At 45.5% G+C, this 21,645-nt stretch overlaps 1 protein-coding gene across 13 annotated transcripts in view; it reads left to right on the forward strand.

Moving 5' to 3' along the window:
• The window catches only part of LOC135203577 (uncharacterized), a 139,970-nt gene that overhangs the window by 17,631 nt on the left and 100,694 nt on the right, over positions 1-21,645 (forward strand). For 4 of the 13 annotated variants that reach the window (XM_064233331.1, XM_064233333.1, XM_064233330.1 and 1 more), the window contains exon 1: positions 13,596-13,895. The exons of 5 other annotated variants lie outside the window; for them this stretch is intronic. The gene's annotated coding sequence lies outside the window, so the exon portion shown is untranslated. Of the gene's footprint in view, positions 1-13,554; positions 13,896-21,645 lie in introns of those variants that run through there. 4 more of the 13 variants (XR_010311957.1, XR_010311958.1, XR_010311959.1 and 1 more) reach the window with 4 other exon arrangements.

The raw sequence follows: 21,645 nt of genomic DNA on the forward strand, positions 1-21,645 counted from the left end.
CCCAGAGGTCTGACCATTGATCCTGCGGTGCACACCCCGATCAATCGGACAGAGGTTTGGATCCCTCCCTTGCTCTTACGACCAGGGGAGGGCACTCCAGGGTTGGACGAACACCAGTCTGTTCACCAAAAAGACTCAGATTCCTCCCACCAAAGAAGTGAGTCTTCCTATTGTTAAAGGACCGAGGGTTTGTATTACGTATCGGAACAAATGAAACAATTTGTCGAAAATTGCATTTTTCCAACTATACAAACCTGAGGTCCTTTACATATAGTCCCACCTCATGCCATGCCTACCCCTCACTCTGCAAACTTTTTGCATGGGCCTAAAGCAAAAGTGATTCTTCACCTCTCGGGCGCGCGCACGATCGGACAAGCAGTTAACTACCGTTCTCCCCTTGTTCGAAGCTTACGACCGTCCCAGCTGCCGCTAGTTACCTTCCTATTGTTAAAGGACCTCAGGTTTGTATAGTTAGGAAAAATGCAATTTTCGACAAATTGTCATTTTAGAAATAGTAGAAGATTACGATTTATTTAGGTGTATGAAAAAGAGTAGGAGTGTTAGTGTTAGGACTGAAGTAGCTGAGGTTGTACCAGAGTTTAAAAGCTATAGGGAAGCAGTTTTGGAAGGGCCGAGGCGAATGGCAGAGCGAGTGGTAGATAGGAGCATTAAGTCAAAGTCAAAAACCTTTATTCCATTATAAAATGGTTATTCTGCTACATAACAATATAAATTACATAAAATTCACAATAATTGGATTGTAAAAGTCTAGGATATATATACATTCAAGTAAAATTTACGAAGTATTGCTTAAGTTTCCTTTTGAATAAATCAGAACTAACATCTAGCTATACATTTTCTTATTTCCAGAGGTAGTTTATTCCAGCAAGCTGGGCCCCTTATTGTCATCGAGCGTGAACCCAAATCCGTTCGATAGCTGTCTACATATAGATTTTCATTCTGTCTTGTTAATGCATTCCTACAATTACCAACTGTAGGAAATGTGTATAGCCAGTTGGGATATTCTTTTCTCAAACTTTTAAAAACACAAACATCGTACATACACTTTTCTTTTAATTTTATCCACTTTAATTGCTGGAGGGTTGGGGTGATGTGATCGTGTTTTTTTTTTTTTTTTTTTTTTTCACACCCCAATAACGGCTACTCTACCTGCAAAGTTTTGGATTTTTTTTTAGCTTTTTCCATGTGCATATCATTAGTTACCGCACATATCTTAATACAGTAGTTTATTACACTCGGGACCAGACTTTCTACAATCAAAGCTCGAGTAGTATCATCAAAGTAATCTTTTACTTACTACTTAGATACTTAGAATGCCACTAACTTTTCTACTCAGCTCGTCAATGTGAGTACTGAATGTCATATACCTGTCCATGTGTAGACCTAGATTTTTCACATGTTGACTTATCTTTACTTCATCCCCATCGCATTTTATTACAATGTCATCTGGAATTTTGCTAATATACTGTGAGCTACCCACAAACATGCACTGTGTTTTGGTGGCATTTAATAATAGCCCTTTTTTATAGAAATTATTTCTTAATTTTGAGCAATATTAGTTCAGCCCTTTTAATCGAGGCATCTAGATTTTCTATTTGATCAGCCAAAAGAACTTGGGTGTCATCAGCATATTGAATCAGCAGGCAGTTTTCTATGTATTTAATCATATCATTAACGTATTAAAAACAGAATTGGGCCTAGGACAGATCCCTGTGGGACCCCAAATTCAACCTTTTCAATACAAGAATTTACGTAATTTAAACGTCTCCTAATCTAACTACCTGACTCCTATCCCTCCCAAGTAATCCCGAAACCAGAAAGTATCAATGTGATGTTCCTTAAGAGATTTACACAATTCATCATGGTTGACACTATCGATTGCCTTTGATAGGTCGCATAAAATTAATATGGAAACTTTTTTTTTTCCATCAATATTTTTATAAATTTTCATTTCTGTTAATTTTCATCTAAAGCTGTTTCTGTTGATAAACCTTCACGGAATCCATGTTGAGTGTTAGAAATAAAATTATTTTTTTCTAGTTGTTCCATTAACTGATTACACAATCTTTTCCATTACTTTCGATAACACCGGAAGGACAGAAACAGGTCTATAATTACCAGGGTCGTCCTTGTCTCCTTTCTTGTGAAGAGGGTTTACGAGGGGTTTTTTCCCAGTTACAATCGATGTATTTATGATATCCGTGATATAATATGCAATAACTATAAGGGAATCTTTTAGAAAGCTGGTAGGAATACCATCCGTCCCGTAAGCATTACTATTATTCAAGCTCTTAACTGTTAATATTATTATTTCTACTGTAACTGGTTGAGGTCTAAACAATCTTATATTATTACCAAGATTAGTTTGAGTGGTTCTGTCATCTTCATTTTCGTACTTTTGTAGAATTTGTTCCTGCGTTTTACCATAAGTTATTTTTAACTACATTAGCAAAGTATTGGTTTAAATTGATCTGCTCTAGCTTTTGGGTTGTCGTATTCAATCTTTTTATTTGTTTTAGTAGATACAATATTATTCATAATTTTCCATGTTTCTTTACGAGATTTACTTTTCTTGATCTTGTCTTTGTTATAATAAGCTTTGGCAGTACGCATCTTAGAATTGATGAGTTTTTCATTCCTTATACTCATTGTTCAGATTTTCATCAGGTCTATTTTGTTTAAGCCTTTCTTGCATTTTGTCCCTTTCAATCATTCTGTTTTTGAGATCATCGTCTATCCAAGGCGCACTGGGTCTCCTTATTTCCCTCGTGGTTATTATATACTTCATTGAAAATTCCTGTTTGAATATCTGTGTCATCAGTATGCGTGATTGTATCTAGAAATAGTTTTTGGTCTAGCAATGTATTGCACAACAAATCTGCAGAATAATATTTTATACACCTAGAGGTTACCATGACTGGTTTTCGCTTTGGCTTCTTAATATCTATGATAAATGAAATATGTTCATGGTCAGCTACAATACTTGGGTTTACCTCCATGTTAATAACACTTTCCTGCTTGTTAGTTATTAAAACGTCTAGTAGTGTGGATGAGATGGGGCTAACTTTAGTAGGTTTATTTAATCATTTGATTTAATTTGGTGACTCTTATAATATTATGCATCTTTGCTGAACCTGCCATCAAATCATCATTTAGATCACCTATTACATAAATTGATTTATTCTTTAAAGAAACCTCTCTCGGACATCCAAAATATAGTTAAAAGTATCATTTGAAGCATGCGGATGTCTATACAAGCAACCAATGATAACAGAAGGTATAGCTTACGAGATTATACAGAGAGCCAAACCTCTTCTACCCCCTCTACTCTTTGAACCTTAAGATTACAAATGTTAACAGAAAAGATTATTTTTTCACATAAATACACAACTCCACCCTCTTCCTTTGTCACATCTAAATATTGTATAATAGGAAATTCAACGAGTGAATCGACAACATTCGGGGTTAACCAAGTCTCAGTTAAACATAATATATCAATATTTCTATTTAAGAGCATTAATTCAATTTCACATATCTTACTAAGGAGAGACTGTACATTCAAATATTCTACACACAAAAGATCGTTTTTTGGAGTCACATGATTAGCTATCCCAGTACCAATGACCGGGACGAGCACTTCTTGTGTGATAACTGCCTCTTGATGGAAGAGGCGGGAAGTCATATTCCCACGTAGACGCTCGTGACCAGTAGTTGTCATGGGAGAGGTCATGGTAGTCGAGCTGAGTGACCTATATTTGCCGACCGCCTATTGGGTGGCCTCCAATGGTATTCCTCAGTTTGGTATTGCGCGGGGTGATCCTGGGGTTGGGGGTATTATCATGGGATTGGTAGGAGTGGGTATTCCATCTAAACCCCGTTCGAAATGGCCGCCTAGGCCTACCTAAACTTTGTGTTGATGGCTTCTTGGCGGCTTCCAATTGTCTTCTCCTAATGTGGGGCAGGAACGGTCGAGTAATTATACCGTCAGCCCACGGATGACCTTCCATCACTGTATTCTGCTTTTTCTCTGGTACCGTACTTTCACTTCTTGTTGTGAAAGCCCTCGGAAAATTAACTCATCAACCACATTCTTAATAGATGCATTGCTGCTGACACCTCCGATGTATATTTCTACTGACCTTTGGGGTTGTACTACGATGTTGTCTTCAGTAATTTGCTCTTGACGTGCTTTTCCATTTTTCTTTTTCTTGACCGGTGGTATGACACTGCGTTGGTCCGTAGGGACTGTTTCCTCCTCCTCCCTTTCTCCTCCTGGCCTTCGTTATCATCTTCACGTTCCTCTTGGTGTAAACAAGTGTTGTGGATAGGGGGAAGTGTGGGGGAGGGGGTGGGTTAGGGAGTGGCTGGCTGTCCACCTGCACTGTTTCCTTCGTAAGTAAGCCAGGGTTCCTTATCAAAGGAGACTGGGGGAGAGTTTGGCGCGATTCATTAACACTATTTTCTGAATATTTTGCCATTGATTGTTCGAGCTTATAGACTCTTTCTTGAAGTAATGATACTGTTTGAACTAGTTCTGCCACAATCAAACTATTATCATCCAAGTTAAGTGCACTTTGGCTCATTGAAAATTTTATCTAGATCTTTATTTCTAGTTGAATTAATTATGCACGTGCCAAGAGTTATAATATTGCTCACAATTTTATGTTTCACTAGTCGTTTCACTGGTTTTTTTCATAATCCGAAAATACACTACATATTTATATTATCAGGAGGTCTCTCAAGGATATTAATAAGTCCTGACGACATTTATCAAGCACTTCTTTGATATCGTGTGCAGAGTACTGGCATATCTTTTTCAAAGATTTAAGAAAAACTTGTGGGTACACGTCTTCGTTAATTGTTTCCAAGATACCTAGGTTTTCTATTTCCTGGATAGGCTGTGACAAAGCTTCCTGGTTGTCTAAGCCACTGGCAGCCATCTCTACACAATATTTCACGGAGCAGGAAAACACACGTCCGCACTCCAGCTCGGTCAGACAAGAGAGAGAGAGAGCCTTTCTGGACTTTAAAGAGGATTTGTTTAGATATGGCAGGTCAAATCAAAGAGGTTTATACCCCCTTGGGTCAAATCAGTTTCCGCATCAATCCCTTGTTTTTGAAACATTCCCAGCCCAGCCGCCCATGCTTGTATGAATGAATGATAGGGCAAGTAACGTGAGTGTAATTAGCCCTAAAAGAGATACGAGTGCGAGTGTTGGAAGAGTAGGGTCAGTTAGCTGTGAGCGAGAGCAGCAGTGTTATAGATGTGGTAAACCAGGACACAGGAAGAATGAATGTCAGTGGGCGTTAGGAGCGTGCTTCGGGTGTGGGCAAACAGGGCATTTAGTGAGTAGTGAGTGTAAGAAAGATAGGGATATTAAATGTTATAGGTGTGGACAGGCAGGGCACATAGCTAGTGGATGTCGGGGTACCCGTATGAACTTGGTTTGGGGCAACTGCGGGAAGAACGGACATTATGCTATGATGTGTAAAGAACAGCGTGCGAAGTGTGTTGAATGTGGAATGGTAGGTCATGTAGTGAGTGTGTGTAGGCAAAAGAGGATGAGTCAGGCTGGGAATTCAGGAAACTAGGTGAAAAGGGGATTCAGTTGGGTGGGTTTGAATTGTCAGAGTTTAGTGAAGTTTCACCAGGAAGGGAATCAGGTGGTAAGGATGTAGTTGGCAGTATGAATGAGTCTCTTGGGAGTTTGGCAGAAGTGTAAATGAGGTAAGTGATTTGTGGCAGAGTTACGAGAGATATTCGGCAAGAGTTGGAAGGGAAGGGGTAGATGAGGTAGTGAATGGGATTTTTGGGAAGATGGTAGTGAGAGAGATAGTAATGGTAGTCTGACTGGAAGTGGTCTGGGAGAAGTTGGTGGTGGTGTAACTGAGAGTGTGTATGAGGGCCCTCAAACAAGATCCAGGGGACCTGCGTCCGAGCATCCTCGGGTGTTGCGGAAGGCTATTTAGTGTGGGTGTTGTAAGTGCAAGATGTTAAATGTAACGGGGGAAGGAAATATGGAGGAGTTATGGAGTTCCATTTGACAAACGTCTGTGTGTATGTGTGTGTGTGAGAGAGAGAGAGAGAGGGGTGGGGGGTGGTTAACTAGTGGTTGGAAGGTTAACAACTGAATTGGCTGTTGGTGGGTTCTGGGTTGTCTGCTGGTGCTGTTGGAGATCAGATTCTGTGTTATGAGTGAGTCTTTTTAGTCAGTCTTGGGTTAGAGCCTGTGACAGTCAGTAGTGTTTGGAGCAGTTGGTTGAGGGCATTGATATTCAGCCGAGTTGTGTGTTTTTTGTTAATTGAGGGGTTGTTAAGTTAAGTTAGTTGTTTGTTTGCTTAGAGTTGTGTGTGCCTGTGCTGTTGTGATTTTTTTGTCGTTTTGTTCAGTGGTCTTTTGTTGTGTTGTTGAGTTTTGTTGTTATGTGTGAGGTTGTGTTCCTTGGTTGTTTGCTGTGTTGTTAGGTTGTGGTTGTGCTCCTTGGTTGTTTACTGTGTTGTTGAGTTGTGGTCGCGTTCCTCGGTTGTTGTTGTTGTGGTCCTTGGTTATTGAGTTGTTGTTGTGTTCCTTGGTTGTTGGTTGTAGTCCTTGGGTGTTGTGTTGTTGTGGGTTGTGGTTCTTGGTGGTTGTTGTTGGTGTCTCAGCGACCTTGACCGGCGGACAGCACAGCATAACCTGGAGTATCTGGAGTGGTGGGTAAGTACATGTGTTTGTTTTTTTCCTGTGTGTAAGTGTAGGTCAATTGTCCTGCTTGTATTCTGTAGTGTAAAGAGGAAAGTGTGACTGAGGGTGGGTTTGGCAGCTGGAGTGATTAGGTTTATGTTAGGGGGAGATTTGTCACTTGTTTTTTAAGCTTGTAATCCCGCCACAGCTGAATAACCATTGGTTCCAAGAAATGTAAAAACACCATACAAACTCCTAAGTTTCTCACTCTTGCTACAATGTTTATGGATGACGAGCCAATGATTATTCTTTTGGAGTGTTTTATATTTGTAGTTCACTATCAGATCCAAAATAGCATACACTCAGTTTTGTCTTCATTGAGTTGCAGTTCCTTCACGACATCCATTTTACCAATTCGCATCTTTTACTGTATCGAGAGGAAAATAGAACTTGGTATCATCAGCATATAGTCAGTAGCTTGTTTAGAATTCTAGATAATTCTAATTGTGGAAATGTCAAATAGCAGTAGACCCAGACCGCTGCCTTGGGGCACTCCATTAGTTAGGATTTTAATTTTCAGATTTCACGTTGATAAAACCACTGTAGCCTTCCTGTGTTTCAAGTAGCTTTTGTACCATTTGGGTGCATTATCATTCAATACTGTTCTCAGGTCTATTCGAGCAGTGGATAATGGTCAACTGTATCAAAATGCTGCACTTTGGTCGAGCATAACCAGGATACCACATTTTCTATTGGTAGATAGATGCAGTTGTCGGTTGAGTGGGTTGCTTTAAATCAGTGGTGCATTTTCTAATAATTTTCGTAATTACAGGGTTTGATTGATCATTGGATGTATTCACTGTTACAATCTTCTTGGATATTTAAGAGATGATGTTCTAGTATATTTATACTTATTTGATTTCAGCTGTATGTAAACTATCTTTCAAAGATTTTTCCTTGTATATGTTATATATTGGGTGAGGAATTCCTCTCCAAACGATTTTATTTTCTAATGTTTTTGTGTATTCACTTGTTTCCACGCTATGGTTCTTTTATTATAGTATTAGTGTCTGTCTCATAAGAAATTATGATTGATTTTCACTGCGTTATTGCCGTCTGTCAGGTAATCGCACAGACAGGAACTATGTTACTGTATTTGTATTCTGTGAAAACTAAATATATTCGCATGCCCATATATTTTATAAAGATATGACGTCTACATTGCATGACATAATAAGGGGTGAAAGAACCACATCTACTCGAGAATGACACTCTTAACATTATATTATCTGATTTTGGCTACGTAGTATCTGTGGTGCGGTTAGCACCGAAAGGATAGTTTTACACAAAGACGAAGTCTTTTGACATAACGTCGGTAGACATTTTAGTAACTAAGTATAATTACTGTTTTAGTTATGATAATTTTTTTGTCTCTATATATATGAAATTTTTCTTGGTGAATGTATTGCGCATATTACGTATGGTAAGAGTTGGTGTCATTGGGTCTTGTTTGTGCCTCTCGCCAGAGAAGCCATTAGGAGAGGTCAAAAGATCGGGAGGGGAAAGGAAGGGTAGTTTTGATCGCCCCTCTGGAACGATCCTTTGCGTGCCCCTCTCAGGGGTGTGTATGCGTATGTGCGTAGTACACAGTATGGGCTTGATATCGCCCACAAACTCTATTGACACAACACAACCACCAATTAATTGACTACATTTAATAAATATGTTGAAGTTGCACACTATTAGATTTGGAATTTATTTGACAACGAAGTTGATAATTATTGTAAAGTTTTTTATGTTCATGAAAACCTTGTACGTCAGTTCTACATTCGTGGTAATTGAATAACTTCCCCAACAAAACCCGAATGCAGGACGGAACGCGGACAGCAGCTTCTTGGCTCAACTTTTGAGGTGGCCCTGTTATCTAGTGTTGTGTAGTGATGTGTGTGGGGTGGATTTAGAAAGTGCGATTGCCCTGATTCTTTGAATTTTGTCGTAATTGTTTCATTTGAGTGCCATTGATTTACAATTCCCCTTGAGTGATTAATTTCATTGTCACTTATATGTTATTACTCTTTGATATGTTTAACTTTTAGTCATTAAATTAATTTTAACTTACATTTATCAAATGCGTTTCAATATCCCTCGATTTTATTTTCATTTTTCGTATGTTTCAGTTTTGTTGATGGTGAATATGAATTGATCTGATAAACCTTTATTGTGTTCATATTTTAAGGTTATGCAAATAACTTTTAGAAAACGAGATAACACAGCAGTCCTCTAAGGTCCTGAAAATCAACCCCGTGAGCACTCGTGTAGCGATTTATGATCTGAGTTTAGGTTCATGTCTACAAGGACTGCTCAGTAAGTGAAAGTACTAATTGTGCTAACTATTCATTAATGATATTGGTGTGTTATCCTCGTTAATAATGAATTGGGTTGAGAGATATCTCCCCGTAATTTAGAAACCGCAAAGGGAGTTTTGTGGAGTTGTTACGTAAGGCTTTTAGCGGTTTTTGACCAAGTAACAACGTTAAGCATACAATACAGTCCACTATAAGTCCATCTTTTTCGCCACATCAAGGACTTGCAGTCCAGTCATAACATCAGGTTGTTATAGTCAAGAGCGAGGATAATCCATGCTGATTTAGTTACGCGAGGTATTTCAATGTCTCTTTTGAGTAAGTCAGGTTTGTTGGGTTTCATGGCCCGACCTGGATTATTGACAAAAATAAGTTTCCAGAACAAGAGGATGTAGTTTACATCGAGTCAGTTAATGTAAATGAAATTATTGTAGAACCAGTTTTGAGACCCAAATGATGAATGATGCACTTGTATTTAATTGTTCTGAGTTCTTCTATTGAAACACGCATTAAGGATTCTAGGTAGATAACTTGTTTGGGTTAGGAAGAATATTTCCTGATAAATTCAGGGGAGGAAGTAATAATTTACTCGTCTTAATCAGAATCATGCAGCGTCAAGCTTTCCAACGCTATATTATGCGTTGAACTAATAATGGGTACAAACCAGTTCTAGTGTTCCCTATGAGTTAAGGATCTTATCAGACAATTAGGACTTTATGTTGATGAAACGTGGTGTCATTCGGTCCCAAGGAAGACTTCATAATGCAGAATTCGCTAACGCATCCAGTATACGTCGCCAGTCGACACCCCTTATGGCAACTTACAGTGTCTCATTATCACTACTCAACTTGCACTGCAACACGAATACATTGTGTGTTATATTGAGACAACAGTTTTGGGCTGGAAAAATGAGACAGTCTGTTAAGAAGATCCTGAAAGAGTGCTTATTGTGTAAGAAAGCACAAAATAAAAAAAACCTCTAAGTCTGCCTGGATTTCCCCCATTACCACCCGAACGAGTTAAGCATCAAGTCCCTTTTTCCTGTGTCGTCGGGCGTCGACTATACGGGAAACATTAATGTGTCTGAAAATGAAGCTGAGAACGAGAAGGCGTTATGTCTTGTTTTGTTTAAATGCGCTACGTCAAGAGCGGTTGCCCTATATGTGTGCAAATCCATGAATGCACAAGAATTCCTCTTCGTTTTTAGACAATTCGCGGCAAGGAACGGACTTCCGAAAGTTTTAATAAGTAAGGTAATGCGCCAAACTTCATTGCAGCCAGTTAAAGTAAATTTCTAAGAGATATCAGCGAAGAGCCCGAAGTAAGAAATTATATGACGGATCATAATTTAGAATGGAAGTTCGCAACACCCGATCACCATGGAAAGGGCGGCTTTTACGAGAGGACTGATCGGAGTGGTGAAATCGTGCTTACAAAGGGCACTGTAAAGAAGAAGTTTCGTTTATAGAACTCGGTACCATCGTCGCTGAAGCCGAGAACATCATCAATATCATCAATAACAGGCCACTAACATATGTCAACGAAGATAACGCCGACATCGCGCTCACCCCTGCCAGACTCTTATACGTCAGCGCTGTTACAATGGCGCCCTCCTCTTTGAACAAGTTCGTCTACGTTCCTTTTCAATGAGAACGTCGAATTGAGGGAGAACTATGCAAGACTGTGTGAGACGATAAGAAAGTTTGAGAAATTATTGTGGCTACATGACAGGACTATTTGTCTTCTCTTAGAGAGAGGCACAGAAACATCGAGTCTTTTTTAGCCATCTGTCCAATTAAGCATAGGAGATTTGGTCCTTATAGTAAATGATAATTGTAAAAGACACAAGTATCCTTTGGGAATCATCGAGAAACTCCACGCAGGTCCTGATAATGTTATAAGGACAGTCGAGATAAAAACAGCAAGTGGAAATTTTACGAGACCATTGAATCAAGTCATTCCACTCGAATGTAATGTCAGAGAGGAATCGACAACAGAAAGCGGGACAGAATGAAGTAGGCGAAGACCAGCGAGGCCTTAAACGAGCTAGCCATAATAAACAAAACAACAAAGACGATGGAGAGGACCGAAACCAAGGACGTCGGGAGACGGCATAGAGTGTTGCTGAGGATGACTCTACGACCTAAAAACAGGTTCCCCGCCTCTACAAGTGATGTTCTGATCGTCGGCCCACATGAGAAGAACTGCTGCTAAGGCCGACGAACACAGAAAACAGTTGATTCGAGAAGGAGCGTTATAAGGACATTATACATGTGTTGTATGAATTTTGGTGGGGGAGGGTGTGAGGAATTCCTCTCACAACGATTTTATTTTCTAATATTTTTGTGTATTCACTTGTCTCCATGCCTATTTTTCTTTTGTTATTATAGTTATTAGTGTCTGTCTCATAAGAAATTATTGATTGATTTTCACTGCGTATTGCCGTCTTGTCAGGTAATCGACAGACAGGAACTATGTTACTGTATTTGTATTCATGTGAAAACCAAATATATTCGCATGCCCATATATTTTGTAAAGATATGTACGTCTACATTGCATGACATAATAAGGGTGAAAGAACCACATCTATTTGAGAATGACACTTAACATTATATTATCTGATTTTGCTATGTTCTAGTCTAGTACGTAGTATCTGTGGTGCACTTAGCACCGAAAAGATGGTTTTACACAAAGACGAAGTCTTTTGACGTAAACGTCAGTAGACGTTTTTAACCAACGAAGTATAATTACTGTTGTTTAGATAATTCATTTGTCTTTATGTATATGAATTGCTCTTGGTGAATGTATTGCGCATATTACGTATGGTAAGAGTTGAAGGTATTATTGGGTCTTGTTTGTGCCTCTCGCCAGAGAAGCCATTAGGAGAGGTCAAAAGATCGGGAGGGGAAAGGAAGGGTAGTAGTTCGCCCCTCTGAACGCTCCTTTGCGTGCCCCTCTAGGGGTGTGTATGCGTATGTGCGTAGTACAATGTATGGGCATGATATCGCCCAAAACTGTACTGACACACACCACCAATTATTCATACATAATTAAATATGTTGAAGTTGCACACTATTATATTTGTTGGAATTTATTTTTGACAACGAACTTGATCATTATTGTAAAGTTTTTTTGTTTTTTTATGTTCATGAAAAACCTTGTACGTCAGTTCTACATTCGTGGTAATTGAATAACTTCTCTTTTCCCCAACAAAACCCGAATGCAGGACGGAACGAACAGCTTCTTGGCTCAACTTTTGAGGTGACCCGTATCTAGTGTTGTGTAGTGATGTGTGTGTGGATTTAGAAAGTGCGATTGCCCTGATTCTTAGAATTTTGTCGTAATTTGTTTCATTGAGTGCCATTGATTACAATTCCCTTGAGTGATTAATTTCATTGTCACTTATATGTTATTACTCTTTGATATGTTTAACTTTTAGTTATTAAATTAATTTCAACTTTACATTTATCAAATGCGTTTCAATATCCTTCGATTTTATTTCATTTTTCCTATGTTTCAGTTTTGTTGATGGTGAATATGAATTGATCTGATAAACCTTTATTGTGTTCATATTTTAAGGTTATGCAAATAACTTTTAGAAACGAGATAACACAGCGGTCCTCTAAGGTCTGAAAATCAACCGTGCGCACTCGCAACATTTAGAGAGAGAGAGAGGCACGTACCTCTCGTCGTATCTAGTGTAGCGATTTATGATCTAAGTTCATGTCTACAAGGACTGCTCAGTAAGTGAAAGTACTTAATTGTGCTACTATTCATTAATGATATTGGTGTGTTATCCTCGTTAATAATGAATTGGGTTGAGAGATATCTCCCCGTAATTTAGAAACCACAAAGGAAGTTTTGTGGAGTTGTTACGTAAGGCTTTTAGCGGTTTTTGACCAAGTAACAACGTAAGCATACAATACAGTCCACTATAAGTCCATCTTTTTCGCCACATCAAGGACTTGCAGTCCAGTCATAACATCAGATTGTTATAGTCAAGAGCGAGGATCCTGCTGATTTAGTTACGCGAGGTATTTCAATGTCTCTTTTGAGTAAGTCAGGTTTGTGGTTTCATGGCCCGACCTGGATTATTTTTCGCCACACCGAGGAAAATTTTTTGTAAATATGCAAAGCATTCTGAAAAGAAAATCTCAGTACCATTGACACGCATTAACTGAAATTTCCCGCCATTCAGCCAACGTCACGTCAGCTGTTCCTTAACTTCCCTCCCTTCACCTACTTGACTTCTGACCAATGCCGTTTATGGAGTATAGCTATCTACGTATGTATGAAGAGTATCAATCAAAGCAATACTTTAGGCTAATATCCCACTAATGTAATTTACAGACAAAAATTATTAAAAGGCCTTTTATTTGCACCCGCATAGCCAGGTGTATTTCGTATTTTCCCACAATGAGATAAATATACGTACTATTGTTGACATACTACGAAGCCATCCGTTCGTTTGTGTTAGATCCGCATTGACTATTGATAAAAGTTCGTCTTTCGTGTGATTATATTGGCATAATATCAGTATAAATCTGCATTTTTATCATTTATATAAGAAATTATGAAGGATTTACGTTTATATATATCTAAAGTCAGATGGATTAATGAAATAATGTGCACATATACCGCCAGTGAATCAATGATTTCGGAAACAGCGATATCAGCCAATCACAAGCCATCCTGGGGGAGCCACAGCCCGTCCATCCAATTCCATGTGTTTTGCCCGCTAATGCTGCTCCCCATTAGACTCAAAACAAACCTCTTCCACCGTAGACTTCTTCCTTTAGTATGTACTGAATCCAGCCGAGTATCTATTTGTCTGGATCTCCTTTATGTAAGTAGATGCCAATTTTAAAACTTTTTAAGTGCGTAGAACCTCTTTTATTTATAGAAACTTACGTAAGTAGGAGGTATTTATGATATTTAGTAGGTTTTTGATGGTTTTCTCCTTATCTAGTCTAGGCCTACCAAGGCGTTCGTCCTTGCCCATGGCACAGGACCCGTCTTTCTTATCTCCTCTCCCGCAGTGTGGAATCGTTTTCCATTTTCTTGTGGCTCGTGATGAGGGGCACTTATGGCACTTGTTTAGTTAGGTACCTAGCTACCAAATTGGTCAGGAGTGTCAAGAGGAAATAGGTAGCCCTACCATGACCTTCAAAGATAATTATAAATAGAGTCCCACAGTCGTCTCTTCAGTAGAATATAGGTAGTGGTTGCTGCAAGGTACTTTTGCCCGTGTTTGTATCAATTTATGGTAGATATAGGGTACTAGGTATTTTGCTGCGGCCCAGACTATGGCAGTTGCTGTGTTTCTATGCAGTTTTACCTCCTGAACAAGAATTTTAATTTTAAGTAATATTTATTCGGACGACTGTAATTATAATCCCAATGGGGCCAGAACTAAACACGGCAAAATACATTGGACGCCTCAATCCCTAGTGGATGTTGTATCCGCCATTACGTTCCTCGCAGTCCGTGCACTATACTGTAGAATTAGACAATTGTTCCGACACGGCATACAAACCTTCGGTCCTTTTACAATAGGAAGGTACTAGCGGCAGCTGGGATAGGTCGTAAGCTTTCGAACAAGGGGTTTCGGTAGTTAACTGCTTGTCCGACAGGCGCGCGGACGCGCGACTGGGAGGTAAACAAATCACTTTTGCTTTCGGCCTCACAGCGCAGTGGACGTGGTGTGTTCGACGCTCTCTGCCCGCTTCTCGTCGTTTGCTTTCTTGAGTATTGGGTTGTGTTTGTGTATGAAAGAGTTCATTGTAAGTACAATCAATTCTCTCTTTTCATATTAATTCAACTGAATTTGATAAATGATGGAATCTCTCGCCTCGCTACCCCACCCCACGGAGACTATGCCCGGGTACCGAAGGGCGTAGATGCGGGAAGTTCCGCTCTTTCCCGGAGATAGACCCATCATAGTGTGTGCTGCTCGGTGTCGGGGGCGCGAATGCACCCGAGCCGAGCCTTGTGATGTTTGTAATGATTGGTCGGAGGCGCAGTGGACTTTGTATGAGGGCAGGAAGAAGCGAAGGCCTGCAAAGGAGTCGTCGGAAAGCTCTCCCGCGACTCCTTTGGTGACGGACACTTCGTCTTCTTTCCTGCCGCCCGCTCAACTTCCACGTCTCGCGCCTTCCCTTCGGGGGGGGGTGTCTAGGTCCTTCTCCTCTCCTGACTTGTCGAGTGTGGAGGAGGGCGCTAGATACCCTGACGTCGAGTTGTACTCTGGGTCCTCTATCCGTTCGTCTTCGCGCGAGCGGGTAGAGGATCCCCCTAATACACCCGACTTTTGCCTCCTCAGGTGCGGTTGCCGCGAAGGATGACTCGGGACAGGTGTGGGCATCGTTGGGGCTGCAGGGCGTGCCGAGTGTCCAGGGCTGCTCTACCATCTCGCTGGCTCCGTGGCGGTCACCCATGCAACGGTCACGACCACCACCACGACCCTTACAACACCCGGCTACGCTTCACCTCCTCACCTGGTGTACACCCAGCACGCGGTCTCTGTGACACCCACTACACGGTGCAGGGGCCAGTCGCCGTAACTCGGGGGAGTGTGATGCCGCCACCTGGGTTTGCCGTGCTGCCGCGACCGGACTTCGTGTGCCCGAAGAGCTCGCCCCTGGACCTCCCACCGGTACCTAGGATGTCTGTGCCGCTGGTCCGCCCATCTGGACCGCCTACACAGTCTGCCGTACCTGCCCAGCTGCTGTCCACGGACGTGACGTTGACCACTGCTGCCGTTCCTGTACCTGCTCCTGCTGTCTCTTCTGCCGTTCCTGTGATGCCTGCACCTGCGGATGTTGTCCCTGTTCCTGGCACCGCTGCTTCCGATGCTGATCTGTTCGGACAGGTGCGTCCGGGCCCTGTTGCTTCGGCAACAGCAGCCCCGGCTCCGTCCTGGATGACAGATCTGACGTCGGTCCTGAGAAGGTTGACGAAGAAGAAGAAGAAGAGGAGGAAGGTGTCGTCGTCGTCTTCATCGTCTTCTTCGTCGTCGTCGTCGTCTGCCGCCTCTTCCCCTTCTTCTTCTAAGGCTCCCCCGCCGAAGAAGAAGAAGGTCGCCTCCCCCCCCCCCCACCCCCCCCCTAAGAAGTCTCCTTCGGGAACTTCTAAGGGCCGTCTCGCTCTGGTGAGACGGGGGGGTTCTTCCGCTGGTCACCCTGCTCCTTCGGGGGCAGGACCCGTCTCTTCTTCCGCAAGGAAGAAGACTACGGGGACCAGAGGAGTGCCGGCTAACACCGGCACTTCCTCACCTGCTGTCAGTGGTTCGGCCACAGCAGCAGGGTCCGTCTCGGCCGCTCGTTCGCGAGAGGTACCGAGTGTACGGTCGCCTACCAGCGACCGTGCAGCCAGGAACCAGACCTCTGAGTCCGCTCAGCGTCAGGTTCACGGCACGGAGCGGAAGACTGGTGACAGCCGCTCACGCGACTCTCACCAGACCAGCTCTCGCTCTCGCGGCGAGCAGCTGGCTACCCGGCGGCGGACGTGACGGTCCATGACCGGCCACGGGGCTGAGGCTGGGAAGAGGTCCCCCCGTTCGCCGGCACCAGCCACGGCTGGTACCAGCGAACTGACGCACCGTGAGGATATCGCACCGATCTCACCGTGACAGTGGAGCTCGCCGGTCGCCTGACCGTCACTCTCACAGAGAGCGATCGGGTACGGCGACCAGCACCAGCTCCTCTGACACAGACGACCGGGGCCGCTGTTCTCGGTCCAGCCGTTCTCCACAGCGAGACGGCTCGACTAGGTCTGCAGCTCGATCGCCACGGCGGGTTGGCGATCGCCTGCAGTCTTCCAAGCCCGCTGGTTCTGCCAGCGAGCGAGGAGGGAGCGTCAGGTCTTCCTCTCCCATACCTTCAACCTCCTCGGGTTACACCGGGAGGGGCGAGGTATTGAGGAGTGATCGTGAGGGGTGCGCCCCTCAGGATCCCACCACGTCGTCGTACGTACCAGGCTCGGTTCTCGGACCAGCCAGGTCGTACGCACAGGTGGTTGGAGGAGACCGAGAGGGGTCTGTCGCTGCTCCTCTCCTTGAGGGAGGAGGGTCTCGGGAGGTGCTCCTGTTTGAGGGGACTGGACGGTCCGACTCCGCAGGACGCAGTCACTCCTGAGATCCAGAGGAACTTTGCCGAGGTTATTGCGCTGATTCGTCAGCACAACGACCTCGCGGAAGGATCGCCGCTCCCACCATCCGAGCCCACGTCCCGGCTCGAGTCGTTCTGGGGCCCGAAGAGGGAACCCAGACCGACGGTGGGCTTGCCGCGTTCTGAGCTTGCGGACTCGGTGCTGGACCAGGTTGAATCGCTTGTCTCCGGACAAGACGGTTCGCTCAAGTCTGGCAGGTCGAGCAAGCTGCTTCCACCTCCTCTGCTGCGACAGCGGCGTTTTTACGTGCCATCTGAAGACCCGATGCCGCCCAAAACAGGTGAACCCGGAGTTAGCCAGGCTAACTCCGGGTGTGTCTCTGCAGCAGCTCCTGTCCGAGAACCTGTGGTTCTCGCAGCAAGAGGCACTCAGCCTGGAATCTACCGCCATGGCAGCTTTCCAGGCCGTCTCCTGGCTAGATCTGTGGTCCCTCACAGTATCTAAGGTCGCAGCCAACTCCGGGGGAATTTCTCCCGAAGATGACTCGGCCTTCAGGAGACTTTGCCAGTCTGGGGGAAGAGCCATCTCCTTCCTTTGCCCACCAGACGGTGAACCTGTGGGCCAACCTGGTTCTCCGACGAAGGGACGCTGTCCTTACTCGGGTTTCCAGGGCGGCCGGGCGTGAAGCGGCGTTGGGACTTCGCAACGGACCTTTACGGAGAGTTCCACGTCTCTCTTCCCAGGAGAGATGGTGGACGCTGCGGTGGACAGACGGCGCACTGACGACAGTGACCGGCTGGTTCACCAGGCAGTCTCGAAGGCTTCTGGGCAGCCTCGGACTGCGGCCAAGTCTAAGAGCTCGGCTAGCGCTTCCTCGGTGGCTAAGACGGTAGCTGTCGTCGAAGCCCCGGGAATGACTCTGTCTTCTTCGACTTCTGGCAAGGGGAGCCGTAACCAGCCTCCTCCAGCCCTCCTCCTCCCGTGGAGGCTCTGGGGAAGAAGTCGAAGAAAGGGGGGAAACGCTAGGGACGGCGTTCCCCCTCACCTGCTGCCGGAAGTGGGGGGGTGCTGGCCAGCCATTGGGCAACTTGGCAGCGCTACGGCGCCGAGACCTGGATTGTAGATGTCCTTCGGGAGGGATATCTTTACCCACCCTTCGAATCTCGGCCACCCTCACCTCCAACCCGGTCCAACAGCAGTCGTACGTTCCAGGGTCATCGAAGGACGTAGCACTGAGACAGGAGATCAAGACCATGCTGAGCAAGAGAGCTGTAGAAATCGTCACGGATCAGTCACGGGCTTTTACAGTCGACTCTTCCTGGTGGAAAAGTCTACGGGAGGCTGGCGCACCGGTGATAGATCTCTCTCCCCTGAACCGGCTTTGTTCGCCACACCCGGTTCACGATGGAGACGGCACGCTCAGTGCTCGACTCCATCAGGGAGAACGATTTCATGCTTTCAGTGGACTTGAAGGATGCGTATTTCCAAAATACCCATTCATCAGTCCTCCAGAAAGTACCTCCGCTCATCCTCGACGGGACGGTTGTACCAGTTCAGGGCACTTTGCTTCGGTCTCTCAACCGCCCCACAGGTGTTCACGCGAGTGTTCACTCTGGTGTCTGCTTGGGCCCATTCGCACGGGATACGTCTGATGAGGTATCTCGACGATTTGGTTAGTCCTGGCGAGCTCCCGCTCGCAGTTGCTACAGGACAGGGATCGACTGCTCGAGTTCTGTCGCGATCTGGGGATCGTTGTGAACTTCGAAAAGTCCGATCTCGAGCCCAAGCAGAGGATGAAGTACCTGGGTATGCTGATCGACACGGTAGCAGGGCGAGTCTTCCCCGCAGACTCGCGGATCAGCAGATTCAGGGAGGCAGCCAACCAGTTCCTGTCTCGGCAGGAACAGGTAGCTCAGCGATGGCAAGTCGTGATCGGACACCTGTCGTCACTCGAGAAGTTAGTCCCTCACGGGCGTCTTCACCTGCGGTCTCTTCAGTGGAGACTAAAGGAGAGTTGGTCACAGGCGACGGATCCCCCAAGCTTTCCAGTGTCACTGACACAGGAGGTGAGGCAGGACCTAGCCTGGTGGCTGGACGACAGGAACCTCTTAAGAGGAGTGCCACTGCGCACTCCCCCCCCGGACATGCAGCTGTTCTCAGACGCATCGACCGAGGGATGGGGCGCACACCTGGAGGAGTTGCTGACTTCAGGGGTGTGGGACGAGAACGACAAGCACCTTCATCAATCAATGTACTGGCAACTCAAGGCAGCGTTCCTCGCTCTCCAAGAGTTCCAGGATCCGCTTGATGAGACACTCAGTGGTGTTGATGTGCGACAACACCACGGTGGTGGCTTACGTCAACAAAACAGGGGGGACTAGTGTCTCTCCCGTTGTACCAGTTGATCTCGGCAGGTGCACGAGTGGGCCGAGGCACACTCAATAGAGCTGTCGGCACGCTACATTCCAGGAAGAGGAATGTAGTAGCAGACACGCTCAGCCGTCGGGATCAGGTGATAGGGACCGATGGTCTCTACACCAGGACGTGGCGGAAAGGCTCTTCGACCTGTGGGGGCGACCAGTCGTGGATCTGTTCGCCACCCAGGCACAACAGGAAGCTCCAGGTGTTCTTTCTCGGCCGTGTGCCGGACCCATGGGCAGCTGCAGAGGACGCTCTTCAACACCCGTGGGACAACCTCTTCGCCTATGCCTTTCCCCCGTTCAGCCTGATTCGCAAGGTGATCAGTCGAGCACTGGTCACCCCCGAATCTCAGGATGATCCTGGTGGCTCCCAAATGGCCACAGGCCATTTGTATCCAGGACCTGCTTGGCTCTTCTCGCAGGAGAAACGAGAGAGATTCCCCCTTGGCACAACCTTCTCGCCCAGCCACACGTCGAGCGGTACCACCGAGCAGTCCAGTCTCTACGTCTTCACGGCTGGCTGTTATCCACCATCTCTTGCGAACGAGAGGCTTTTCTCGTAGCGCAGCAACAGAGATGGCTGGAAACGTCCGTCAGTCCTCTGCAGCTGTGTACCAGGGGAAGTGGGCCGTCTTCTGTGGTTGGTTGTCGTAGACCGGGGTCTATCTCCTCTCAGAGCCACTCTTCAGCAGGTAGCGGATTTCCTCGTTTTTCTTCGCCGAGAGAAGCTCCCTCTGTCCCCACAGTCAAAGGATACAGAGCCGCCTTGGCGCTCGTCCTGAAACTGAGGGGATTGGACATCTCGAACTCGTTCGAGATCTCCTTGCTTATGAGGAGCTTCGAAAGGTCTTGCCACCCAGGGAAACTCAGGCCCCCCTGCGTGGGATGTGACTCTCGTCCTTAGGTAGTCTGACTCGAACGCCGTTCGAGCCACTCCGAGAGTCGTCAGACAGGGAATCTGACCCTCAAGACCCTCTTCTTGCTGGACCCTGGCATCGGCGAAGAGAGTAGGGGAACTTCATGGTCTTTCCTATGATGTACGACACTCCAGGGGATGGGGATCTGTGACGCTCGATTTCGTCCCGAACTTCGTTGCGAAGACTCAGAAACCGTCGATCCCTGACGACAGGTTCGAGTCATTCACGATTCCCTCCCTATTGGACTTCACCGATAATGATGCGGATGAGATGCTGCTTTGTCCTGTGAGGGCGCTACGGCGCTATCTGAAGAGAACTCGACACCTCAGGCCTGAGTGTCGACGCCTCTTCGTTAGCACCGGGGTCACCAAGAAAGAAGTATCCAAGAACACTCTTTCATTCTGGCTGCGTGAGGTCATCAGGAGGGCGTATGAGGCTGATGGTAGTGACGACATCCGTACGTCCCGTCCGAGAGCTCACGAAGTCAGAAGTATTGGCCCCTCGTTGGCGTTTCGTAAGAACTTCTCCGTGGCGCAGGTCCTGAAGGCAGGGGTCTGGTCCAACCAGACTACCTTTACGTCCTTCTACCTTCGGGATATTGCCCACAGGTCCTTGGATACCTTTTCCTTGGGACCCGTGGTGGCTGCTCAACAAGTTGTGTAGCTAACCCAGACCCTCGCAGGCTGAAACAGCATCGAGTCCTGGTGTGACTGTGTGGATGGATGTGTGAGTGAGTGAGTGACTGGCTCTCTCTTCCCATCGTTTCCTCCTCCTCTACCTGTGGGCAGAGGGCCACGGTCGTCACTACGCTGGATGAGGACGAGATGCAGGTGAGCTATATGACAGAGCCCCATCCTATCCCCTTTCACTAGGGATAGGAGCAGAATATCCACCACTTCCTTCTACAAGGGGGGGAAGGGTGGATGCCTACAAGAGTCAAACCCATGACTTTATATTTGCTCCTGTACAGGAACAAGTTCTTACATTGCTGGTACGAAGAGATACGCATGCCTCTCTCTAGTACTCGGTCCAGAGGTTTGACCATTGATCCTGCGGTGCACACCCCGATCAATCGGACAGAGGCTTGGATCCCTCCCTCGCTCTTACGACCAGGGAGACTTCCAAGGTTGGGCGAACACCAGTCTGTTCA

Source organism: Macrobrachium nipponense, chromosome 36 (genome assembly GCF_015104395.2).
Source record: "Macrobrachium nipponense isolate FS-2020 chromosome 36, ASM1510439v2, whole genome shotgun sequence".
Classification (NCBI taxonomy): Eukaryota; Metazoa; Arthropoda; class Malacostraca; order Decapoda; family Palaemonidae; genus Macrobrachium; species Macrobrachium nipponense.